Source organism: Dendrobium catenatum, unplaced genomic scaffold (assembly GCF_001605985.2).
Source record: "Dendrobium catenatum unplaced genomic scaffold, ASM160598v2 fragScaff_scaffold_743, whole genome shotgun sequence".
Classification (NCBI taxonomy): domain Eukaryota; kingdom Viridiplantae; phylum Streptophyta; class Magnoliopsida; order Asparagales; family Orchidaceae; genus Dendrobium; species Dendrobium catenatum.
The window spans coordinates 3017555-3028614 of NW_021319205.1; positions in this window are offsets into that span (position 1 = coordinate 3017555).

An 11060-nucleotide genomic window follows, 5' to 3' on the forward strand; every position below is an offset into this window, starting at 1 on the left:
AATGGAATTTTATAATTATACATATATCATATCTCAGAGGAGAATATGGTTGATTGATTTGCATATATGCATTAATGATTTGACTGAGCCATCCATCTCCATCCTTGCTTCATTGCTTCGCTAAGAGCATCTCCAGCCAATCGACAAAGGCGCATATGTAGTTCAATTGTCCAAACGAGCTTGAAGAAGGAGGTTGTTGTTGATCTTGTTGTTGTCCAAACCTCTTTTCTAATATTCGTGCTTGTTCAGCTTGGACAAATGCACGAACAGCAGGATTTTGTATAGAACTTACGTCTTGAAACAATATTTTATTTTCTTCCTTGATTTCTTTTAAGACATAGTTCTTAGCTTGAAGCTCCATATGTTGTTGTCTCTGCGCACTTGTTCTTTTTAATTGCTTAATCAGTTCTTTATTTCCATCTTCTAGAGTTTTAATAAATGTTGACATCTCGTCATCAATTTTTCTTTTTAGCTTTGCTTTCTTCACCCCAATCGGTCGTTCAGATTGAGAGCCACGGATGCTGTATTCTTCATCATCTAAATTTAGAGAAAATGTAGATATTCCAGGAGATTGTTGTTTACCATATTCAGGAGTTAAATTTTCTGACTCTGATTAGGCATACCCAAAGCTTGACATACGTGATGCCTGCTTACCACTAGATTGACCATCTTGAAATTTCTCAAAATTTTTGATGATGTTCCATACATGATCAAACTTCCAACCTGCTTTAAACTTCTCATCTTGTGCAAGCAGTAGTTTGGCCTAATCTAACTATAAATCAATCTAATTACAATTACATAAATTGTGAAATGAAGAAGACAAATTTTAATAGCAAATATAAATACTTATAATATCTTCATTTGAAGCACCACTAATGTGTCTATTTTCAACTTGCCGAATGCATGCATGCATTTTCCTTGTTGCCTTCTCAATAGTATGAATTCGAGACTAAATAGACCTTTTTGAACGGATTTCCCAACTTTGGATTTTAGAATTATTGTACGCTTGTTCGACACGTGACCAAAAATTATCCGACGACTAATATATACCCGTGATTGGGTCTTGAGCAATTTCCATGTACATTCTGCATAAGAGCTTATCTTGCTCATGAGAATATGCAATTGATCATATTGACATGTTTTTTGGAGGCTTAATGGATTTAAAATACTGCTAAAAGGGCATGCTCTTCACCCCTATTTATATAATAATTGTAGAGATTCTCACACATTTCAAGTAGTATTAACTAGATATGACAACTCACTGAATTTGTCCTTTGAGATTCTCACACATCTCAAGTTGTATTGACTAGATATGACAACTCACTGAATTTGTCCGTTAGATTCTCACACATCTCAAGTTGTATTGACTAGATATGACAACTCATTGCACTTCTCCTACAAATAGAAGAATTTCCAAGTGATCTTAACATCACAATATCAATATACATAATAGTTTTCCATTTTCTTCTTTCTCGGATGAAGAAGATACACTCCAACTAATAAATAGTTTACAAGAAGAGGAAATGATGATTCGTCGTGCCATATCAAATAACAATATGATGATCCATTACCTACTTACACGGCCTATTAACTATGTCTCTGAAGGAGGCTCAGTTATAGGCCGCGCTTATATCAATCGTGATTGGGAGGCTGCGATCGTCGACTCTACCAAGATTACTTTTCAAGTAATCCAGTATACAATGAAACAATGTTCCAACAAAAATATTGAATGTCCAGGACATTATTCTTGCACGTGCTTGATGTAGTAAAAGCGCATGATAAATACTTTCAACAATGAATGGATCGAGCCGGTAGGCTTGGTTTATCACCTCTCTAAAAAGTAACAGTCGCCTTTCGGATGTTAGCATATGTATTACCCGCAGATGCCACAGACGAGTATATTATAATAGGAGAATCAACAACAATCGAATGCGTGAAGAGATTTTGTAGAGCAGTAGTCCAAAAATTTTCAGAGCAATACTTAAGATCACCAATAAATAATGATGTGGCTAGACTCCTTCAGATTAATGAACAACATGGTTTTCCAGGGATGTTGGGGAGTTTAGATTGTATGCATTGGAAGTGGAAAAATTATCTTACTAGGTGGGCTAGGCAGTACGCAGGACGTAGTGGATCACCTACAATTATTCTAGAAGCCGTAGCAGATTATGATCTTTGGATATGGCATGCTTACTTTGGTTTGCCAGGTACAAATAATGATATAAACGTATTAGAATCTTCTCACCTGTTCTCCAATTTTACTCAAGGCATAGCTCCTCCCTATCGTTACATCATTCAAGGAAAAGAATATAACATGGGTTATTATTTGGCTGATAATATATATCTGTTTAGTTGCTCTTGTATTTTTTTTTTCATTTTCATTTGTGTTTTAATGTAATTTTAATTGTATTAAATATATATTTGCTTATTTAGAACATATTAATATCCCAATTTTTTTATATTGAGAAAAGAAACATAATTTTTAAAATTGTAATAGGTTTAAAATTGATAAATACAAATATATGATTAAAATATTTAAAATAAAATAAGAAAAAGATTATGCTAGGAATATTCTTTTTTTATGTTAGAAAATGAAGTTCGATTGGAGTCAAGTTACTGCATTTTGGAGTTTTACTACATTTTGGAGTGGAAAATGAGTTTTTTTCGGTTGGAGATGCCCTAAGAAGGTTAAGTAAGAAGAGTGAAGGGAGAAGGGGAAGAGGAAAGAGGAAGCTACTTTTGGATCATTTTCATTCAACCATCCGATTGTGAAAGTTTCTCTGATCATGATAGATAAAATTTATTTCTATTATTTTTCTCCCTTCCAAACCCAATAAGAATGAATTTTCTCCTAATTTAGGTTATTTCCACTGTATAATTTTTTATGAGTGATATATATCATTATTCTGAGCATTTTGATAGGGGCATATTGAAATTATATTAGGTTGTTGTGTACATATATTAATTTAAATAGAATGAATAGAATAAAACCTTGTATTAAATATGTAGGAGCTAATGCATTCAAAAGTAGGCATTGAATACTTGACGTGCATAAATGTAATGTTTACAAATCTAACATGCATCTTAACATAATACATTCATTCTAATAAGCACAATAAGCGGATTTACATTTTGTGCTAATTAAATTAGAAATATATTGTGAAACCCCTTAAGTAAAAAGAAATTAAACTCTTAAACATCAAGGCGGATTTTAGTGTAATTATTAGAATTTCATTAAGAAACTTCATAGCTAAGCGTGATCATCCGTCCCAGAGAAATCCTAGGATTGATGACCTCCTGGGAAGTTCACTAACAGGAAAAAAACGTGAGGCCCTTAGGCCAAAGCGGACAATATCTCGATAGTAAGTGTTTAAACTTTTACAAATGATATCAGAGCAATACATCAGCCAAAAGATGGGAACTAAATACCACACAAAATAAAATGTTGTGCCTTGAGAACCACTTCTTGAACCCTGTATGAGACAAAGTGCTAGATGGCGAAAGTTATCACTTGAACTTGTAGGGGTCATCTCTATAATATTATCTTCTTGGTGGATAATTCTAGGATAAAGATACCGACGAGGATGTCAGTTACTTAAGTGTGTGATATTATAAAATTTCTTAAATAAAAAGAAGCTAAACTCTTAAATATCGAGGTGCCTTTTTCTGTAATGGTTGGAATTTAATTAAGAAACTCCAATTTTAAGTGTGCTCATCTCGGAGAAATCCAGGAATAAGAAATCTCCTAAAAAGTTACACAAATAGGACAAAACTATAAGGCTCTTAGGTCAAAGCGGATAATTTCTCGATAGTTAAGAGTTTGGGTTGTAACAAATAGTATCAAAGCAATTTACTAGCAGGAAGATGGGAACTAAGTACCATACAAAATAAAGTGCAACATCATGGAAACCGCCTCTTGAACCCTATATGTGACAAAGTGGTATATGATAGGAGTTACCACTTGAACTTGTAGGGGTCATCTCTAGAATCCTATTTGCCTATTGAATGATTCTGAGATAAAGATACTAATGAGGACGTCAGTTACTTACGTGGGAAAGATTGTGAAACCTCTTAAGTAAAAAGAAACCAAACTCTTAAACACTGAAGTACATTTTGGTGAAATTTTTGACTTTTTTTTAAAGAAACTCCATAGTCAAGCATGCTCATCGATGATAAATCCTAGAATGGGTGACCTCCTAAAAAGTTATGCCAAGAGGACAAAATCATGAGGCTCTTTAAACCAAAGTGAATAATATCTCAATAGTTAAGAGTTTGGATTATTACAAATTGGGGAGATTATGAAATCTCTTAAGTAAAAATAAGCTAAACTCTTAAATATCGAGGTGCATTTTGGTAAAATTGTTAGAAACTCATTAAGAAACTTAATAGTTAGGCGTGGTCATCTCAAAAAAATCTTGGGATGGATAACCTCTTGGTAAGTTACACCACCAGGACAAAATCATAAAACCCTTAGGAGAATGTGAATAATATCTCAATAGTTAAGAATTTGGACTATTATAAATGGTATTAGAGCAATACATCAGCAGGAAGATAGAAACTAAGTGTCATATAGGACAAAGTGCTATGCCATGGGAGCTACCTCTTGAATCCTGTATGGGATAAAGTGTTACATGGCGGTAGTCACCACTTGAACTTGTAGAGGTAATCTCTAGAATCTTAAATATGGTGGATGATTTTGGGATAAAGATACTAACGGGGAGGATGTTAGTTACTTAAATGATGGAGATTATGAACCCCCTTTAGTATTAAGAGTTTTGGTTGTTACATATATAATGATTACTATTATGCAGGGTTTTAAAATCAGACCAGACCGGACTAGCTTGTTCAGTATGAAAACTGGTTTGTATCAAATCGAAATGAATTTTCTCCCAAACCTGATAAGAATGTATTTTCTCCTAATTTAGGTTATTTCCACCATATAACTTTTAATATGTGATATATATTATTATTTTGAGTATTTTGATATAGGCATATTAAAATTGTATTAGGTAGTTGTGTACATATGTTAATAGAATAAAATCATGTATTAAATATGTAGGAGCTAACGCATTCAATTATAAGAATAAAATAAACTCCTTGTGTAATCGTAATGATTACTAGTCTTACATGCAAGCATTCTGATAAGTTCATTGGGTGGAGTTAAATATTGCGCTAATTAAATTAGATATATGTTATGAAACCTCTTATGCAAAAAGAAGCTAAACTCTTAAACATTGAGGCACCTTTTGGTGTAATGGTTGAAATTTTATTAAGAAACTTCACAGTTAAGCATGCTCATCTAGGAGAAATCCTTGGATGGGCAACCTCCTAGGAAGTTACACCAACATAATAAAACTCGTGAGGCCCTATAGTCAAAGCGGACAATATCTCTATGGTTAAGAGTTTGAGCTTTTCAAATGGTATCAAAGTAAAACACCAGCCATAAGGTGAGAACTAAGTGTTATACAAGTTAAAGTGCTACACAATTAGAGCCACCTCTTGAACCCTTTATGGGATAAAGTGCTACATGGCGGGAGTTACCACTTGAACTTGTAGGGGCCACCTCTAGAATCCTATCTATCTGATGGATGATTCTAGGATAAAGATGCTGATAATAATGTCAGACTTAAGTGGTGAAGCTTATGAAATTTTTTAAGTAAAAAGATGTTAAACTTTTAAACATTGAGACTACTTTTAGTGTAATGGTTAAAATTTCATTAAGAAACTTTGCAATTAAGTGTGCTCATCCTTGATAAATCTTATGATTATTGATCTAATGGGAAGTTACATCAACAAGATAAAATTGTGAGGCTCTAAGTTCCTTTTGATGTAATGGTTAGAATTTTATTAAGAAACTCCATAGTTTATTGTGCTCATCCTAAAAAAAATTTGAGATGGGTGACCTCCTAGGAAGTTACATCAATATGAAAAAATCATGAGGCCCTTAAGTCAAAGTGGATAATCTCTCGATAAATAAGATTTTCATATGTTATAAATGACATTATAGCAGTATACTAGCTAAAAGATGGGAATTAAGTATCATACAAGACAAAGTGTTATACCATAAGAGCCATCTCTAGAATCTTTTATGGGACAAAGTGCAATATGAAGGTAGTCACCACTTAAACTTATAGGGGCCATCTTTAGAATCCTATTTGGCTGGTGGATGATTATAGTATAAAGATACTGATAATGATGTTAGTTACTTAAGTGGGGAGATTGTGAAATCATTTAAGTAAAAAGAAGCTAAACTCTTAAACATCATGGCGTCTTTTGGTGCAATGGTTAAAATTTTATTAAGAAACTCCACAGTTAAGTACTTTGCTCATCCCAAAGAAATTCTAGGATGAGTGACCTCCTGAGAAGTTACATTAATATGACAAAACTATGAGACCCTAATGCCGAAGCGAAAAATATCACGATAGTTAAGAGCTTGGAATGTTACATACATATTGATTACTATTATGCATAATTTTAAAAACAAGACCAGATCGATCAGTCTGACCAGCTCAATCGTGAACTAGTCTAAAGGCTTATCTGATTCAGTCCAAAAATAGGTTTTATATCAAATCAGGATGAACAGATCGGTTCAATTTCTAAAATATTTAAATATTTAAATAATTAAATAAATTAATTTAATATATTAAGAATAAAATATTAAATAAAATTTATATTTTTTATAAAATAATTTAAATTTTTAAGTAAAAAAATTTCAACTAAGCATTTCACATGGCTCCATCACTCCATTTGAAATATGTGAATTCAAATTTATTTTTTTAAATTATAATATTACATGATTATTTTATCATTAAAATTTTATTTAAATAATTTTCATATTTATTACATTGTTTGGTTCAACCACGGTTTAATCCCGATTGAACCATTGAACCTTAAACTTCTCCTTCTTTCAATTTTATGTCCGATCTGATTTTCACAATCTTGCTATTATGTGTATTATGTGATTTCTCATGTGTGTGAAAACAAGAAAGATTAATAGAAATGATTGACTTATTCATGTTGGCTGGAGACATATTATCCTATACAAGAGAGTGACTCAATGGGCTTTCCTTTAAATAGAGTTCATAATATAATCCTACGTGACATGAAAAGGGATGTATATGAAAAGACACTGATATGATATGATATGATAAGCACTTTATCCATAATATTTTATCTTTCTAATTATAATTGTTTAATTATGCAATGTAACTTCTATTTTACATAAGAATACGTGTCATGTTAAGTAATGAAATGATGAGAAGGGTATCATTCCCATGAGGATTGAAATATCTTAAAATCACTTTAGTATTTCTTAATAAAACTACTCTATTTATCTTGTCAATCGATTCACAAAAAAGTTAGGTAATTCAAAGTAATAAAAGATATAGTTGCAAAAAATAAATTCACTAATTTTAAAATCTATGAACCTATGATATTTAAAAATATATGCTTGCATAAGAGTGGTTTCTTCCTAATGTTATTGTAAATCAAAGCATAAGTACTCATCATATCTATTGAGCTCATTGGAGTATTAGCTATGATTCTTTTCAATGGTAATTTTTCAATCTCCTTAAGATCCCATAACCCAAACCTCCATATTTCTATGCATGAAAAGAATATATTTTAAATATATATAATTATTCAACTACTCCTCCATCAAAACTCTAGATCACACTAGGTTTTAAGTTTATGCAAGGCTTATACATAGACTAAATGAAACTTGGAGTAATTGAAAACAAAATTAAGTAGTTTATAAAATAATATGTGTAATATTTGCAATACATGGTTCTTAAATTATCATGTATTTAAATAAAATAGTTTAGCCACACATGGAGATACAAGTTAATATAATATATAATTTCATTTCACTACATAAAACAAAAGTACAAACTAGAGAATATGGATAGAAATGACCCGAATAAGTAGTACATACTGCTTTGCACTCCTGTTAATCCCCACTAGTATATGACTCGCACAAAGGTATAAAAGAGTTATTCCCTACTAAAAGTAGCTTCTCAATGTAACGCCCTAATATCTAAATTGAAAAAATTAGTTTTAATCTCTTAATTAATTCATCAGAGTCACTATCCATCAATAAAAATAGTTCCAGTAAAAGCAATAATAATTCATATACATTAAAACATTTCTATATTCATTTTGAGGTTTCAGCCGTATTAATATAACATTTTTAAAGCTCTTGACTTCAAAAGAAAAACTAAAATAAAGAAACAAAATAAAATTTGAAAATACTAATCAACCTTACTTCAGACGGTTCAGATCCCTTTCTAGAAATGAAATCAATAAAAAAACATAATGAGCTTATGAAGCACAGCTGTTTACCAAAATTTTATCATTGCATTCAATGCAAGACAAAAGAATTAATATATATACTCCAATCCAATTAATATCAATTAATAAACTATTCATATGAACAATAAATAATATATACAATTAATATCCATAACAAGTAGAAACCAATTTGATCAGTAAGATAAGAGTATCTTAACAAGCAAGAGGAGTCCATCAATTTGTAGAAAGTTGATAGAAGTCTATAAATTAATAATATATGTTGTAAAGTAAAATGAGCATCAATCATTTATCTATTATATTTATGTTGATGATTTTATTATATGTTTCTATCAATCATTATGCCATGCATAGTTATCTGTTAGTTTACTATATCAATATATTTATGAACATATTATGCTTGTACAACCATCAATGTCAAAAAAATATTGGGTTATTATACTCACACATCTATTCAAGTTTCCAACCTTCTAACATAAAAAATGGGCTCCTATTTATAGAATTGCATAATAACTAAACTAACACCATGACACTAGCTTGGTGGCACCACGATAATGATGAACTATTATGTCAGTTCACCACTTATTGCATCTGTTCACTTGTTGAACAACTCTAACTATAAATTTGTCATCAGAAACATAGGTAATTAAGATGAATTAAACTAAATACTTATTTGTATTTGATTTAATTTATAAGTATTAGTCTTAAAATATTTAATGAAGCTTTAATTTACCAAGGATTGGGTTGGAGAAGTAAAATTCAACATTGGAAAATTATTTTGTAGGCGTCATGGCTTCAGGATTGGTAGTAACACAGCTTTTAGCTCTAGGTGAGATCTGAGAGAATATAGATGATTATCTGAGAATGAAGCAACCCTGGAAAGTTGAGCATTGTGGCGCTAGGTAAAAATACTAGATTTAAGATATTATATTATCTAAAAACCATTTTCCATTTAATTTAACCTTAGCTTCCTTACTACAAAAGAGAAGAGGAGAAGGGGAGGAGAAGACAAGAAAGAGAAAGAGAGAAAGGGGTTCTTATGGCCAAAACTCAATATTTGTCCATCGATTTATTCAGGATATTATATAACATGAGGTAGATTTATGAACTCCTATCTTTGATTTTAATTTCAGTGGTTTTACAAAAAAATATTGGTAAAAATATATTTTTCTCATATTTTATGAAGTTTTCACCATGTAACTTTTAATATGTTGTTGTGCTCTTTTTTTTTTTTTTTGAACATTTTGACAATAAGAAATCAAATTTTCATCAGTTAGTTTTTTCTATATAAAATTTCAGTATATAATTTGATTGAGATTTTTCTGGTAATTGCATTAGTTATATATAAATCTTAAAATTTTTATGTGAATATCCCTCTAAAGTGAAAAGTTAAACAGAAAAAAGTTCAATGGTTATAATATTATACATGCAATATAGCTTTTACTGGAATTCATGTATTATCTTAGTATTACATTAAATTCATAATTCAATTATTATTGCATTTACATTTACATTGTTCATAGCATGGCATTGGAGATGTTTTGATATATGAAAAAGTGCACTGGATGCTTCAGTATTCTGTGAAGTATATAAAAATCTCTATAAAAGTGGCTCTGCAAGTAAGTGAAAACATCAAGTACGCATTAGAACCCTAAAAAGTTGTATATTATTATTTTTACTAGTTCCTTATTTTTATTTATTATCTTTTAATTATATTACAATTTTATCTTTTAATTTGAATATTGATATATGTGATGGGTTAGAGTAAGAAGTATATTGAGTTAGTTGTACTCATTCCATTATTATTGATATTTTAGGGAGAGGGAAAAACCCAACATAGTAGATTAGGTGTAGTGATAGGATATTTGGTTTATGAGTAGCAATGTACTATTTTTATAATCAATATTGAATTATTTTTATGTGTAGAATTTATGGATTTAAATTAATGTATGTGAATTTCGATGAAATGAAATATGTTTGTAATGCTTTACTATTTTGGATTTTGTAGTCCCTTTGATTGTACCTACATTGGTTGAATAATAATCATAGCTTTAGATATTCCAACCTTTCATAGATCCTAGGGCATCACACCAACTGCCTTTCGCCATGGTGTTTGGGCAATTTGACATTATGGTACTCTCTAGGTAGCTCATTAACATTGTGGTGCTCCCTAGATAACTCCTTAACACTAAGCTCTCCAGCAATCATCACTATAGGAAAAACATCATTTTCCGGCGGCCATTTTCGTAGGAAAAATGCCCAAAATTCAGAAACATTTCCGGCATATTTCTGACAAATTTTTCGATGGGAAAAATTTTTCGATGCGTCGGGAAGTAAAGAAAAAAAAATCCAAAGAAATTCAACCTGACCGAACCCGCCTAGCTAAGCCAACCCGCTACTCCAACATGCAGCTCAGCACCAGCAGCCGAACCGGGTAGCCTGCGCGTGGATCGCCAGCCCAGCAGCCTGAACCGGGCACAGTCTGCGCGATGTCTTCAGCGGAGCTCGAACCCCACCCACCTCACCCGCACACGTGCAAAGCCTTTCGCTTTCTTCCATCTGGTCATCAAAGAAAAACTGTTAAGTTAGCTACTTTATTTTATTTAAAGAATAACTTAAAAATATAAAAAATAATTACTATTTTGAAGAAAAAATATTTTTTAAATATAAAAATAAATAATTTTATTTAACTATGAATTATTAAATTAGTTAATTTAATTTCACAATAAATTATTATATTATCTAACTAAAGG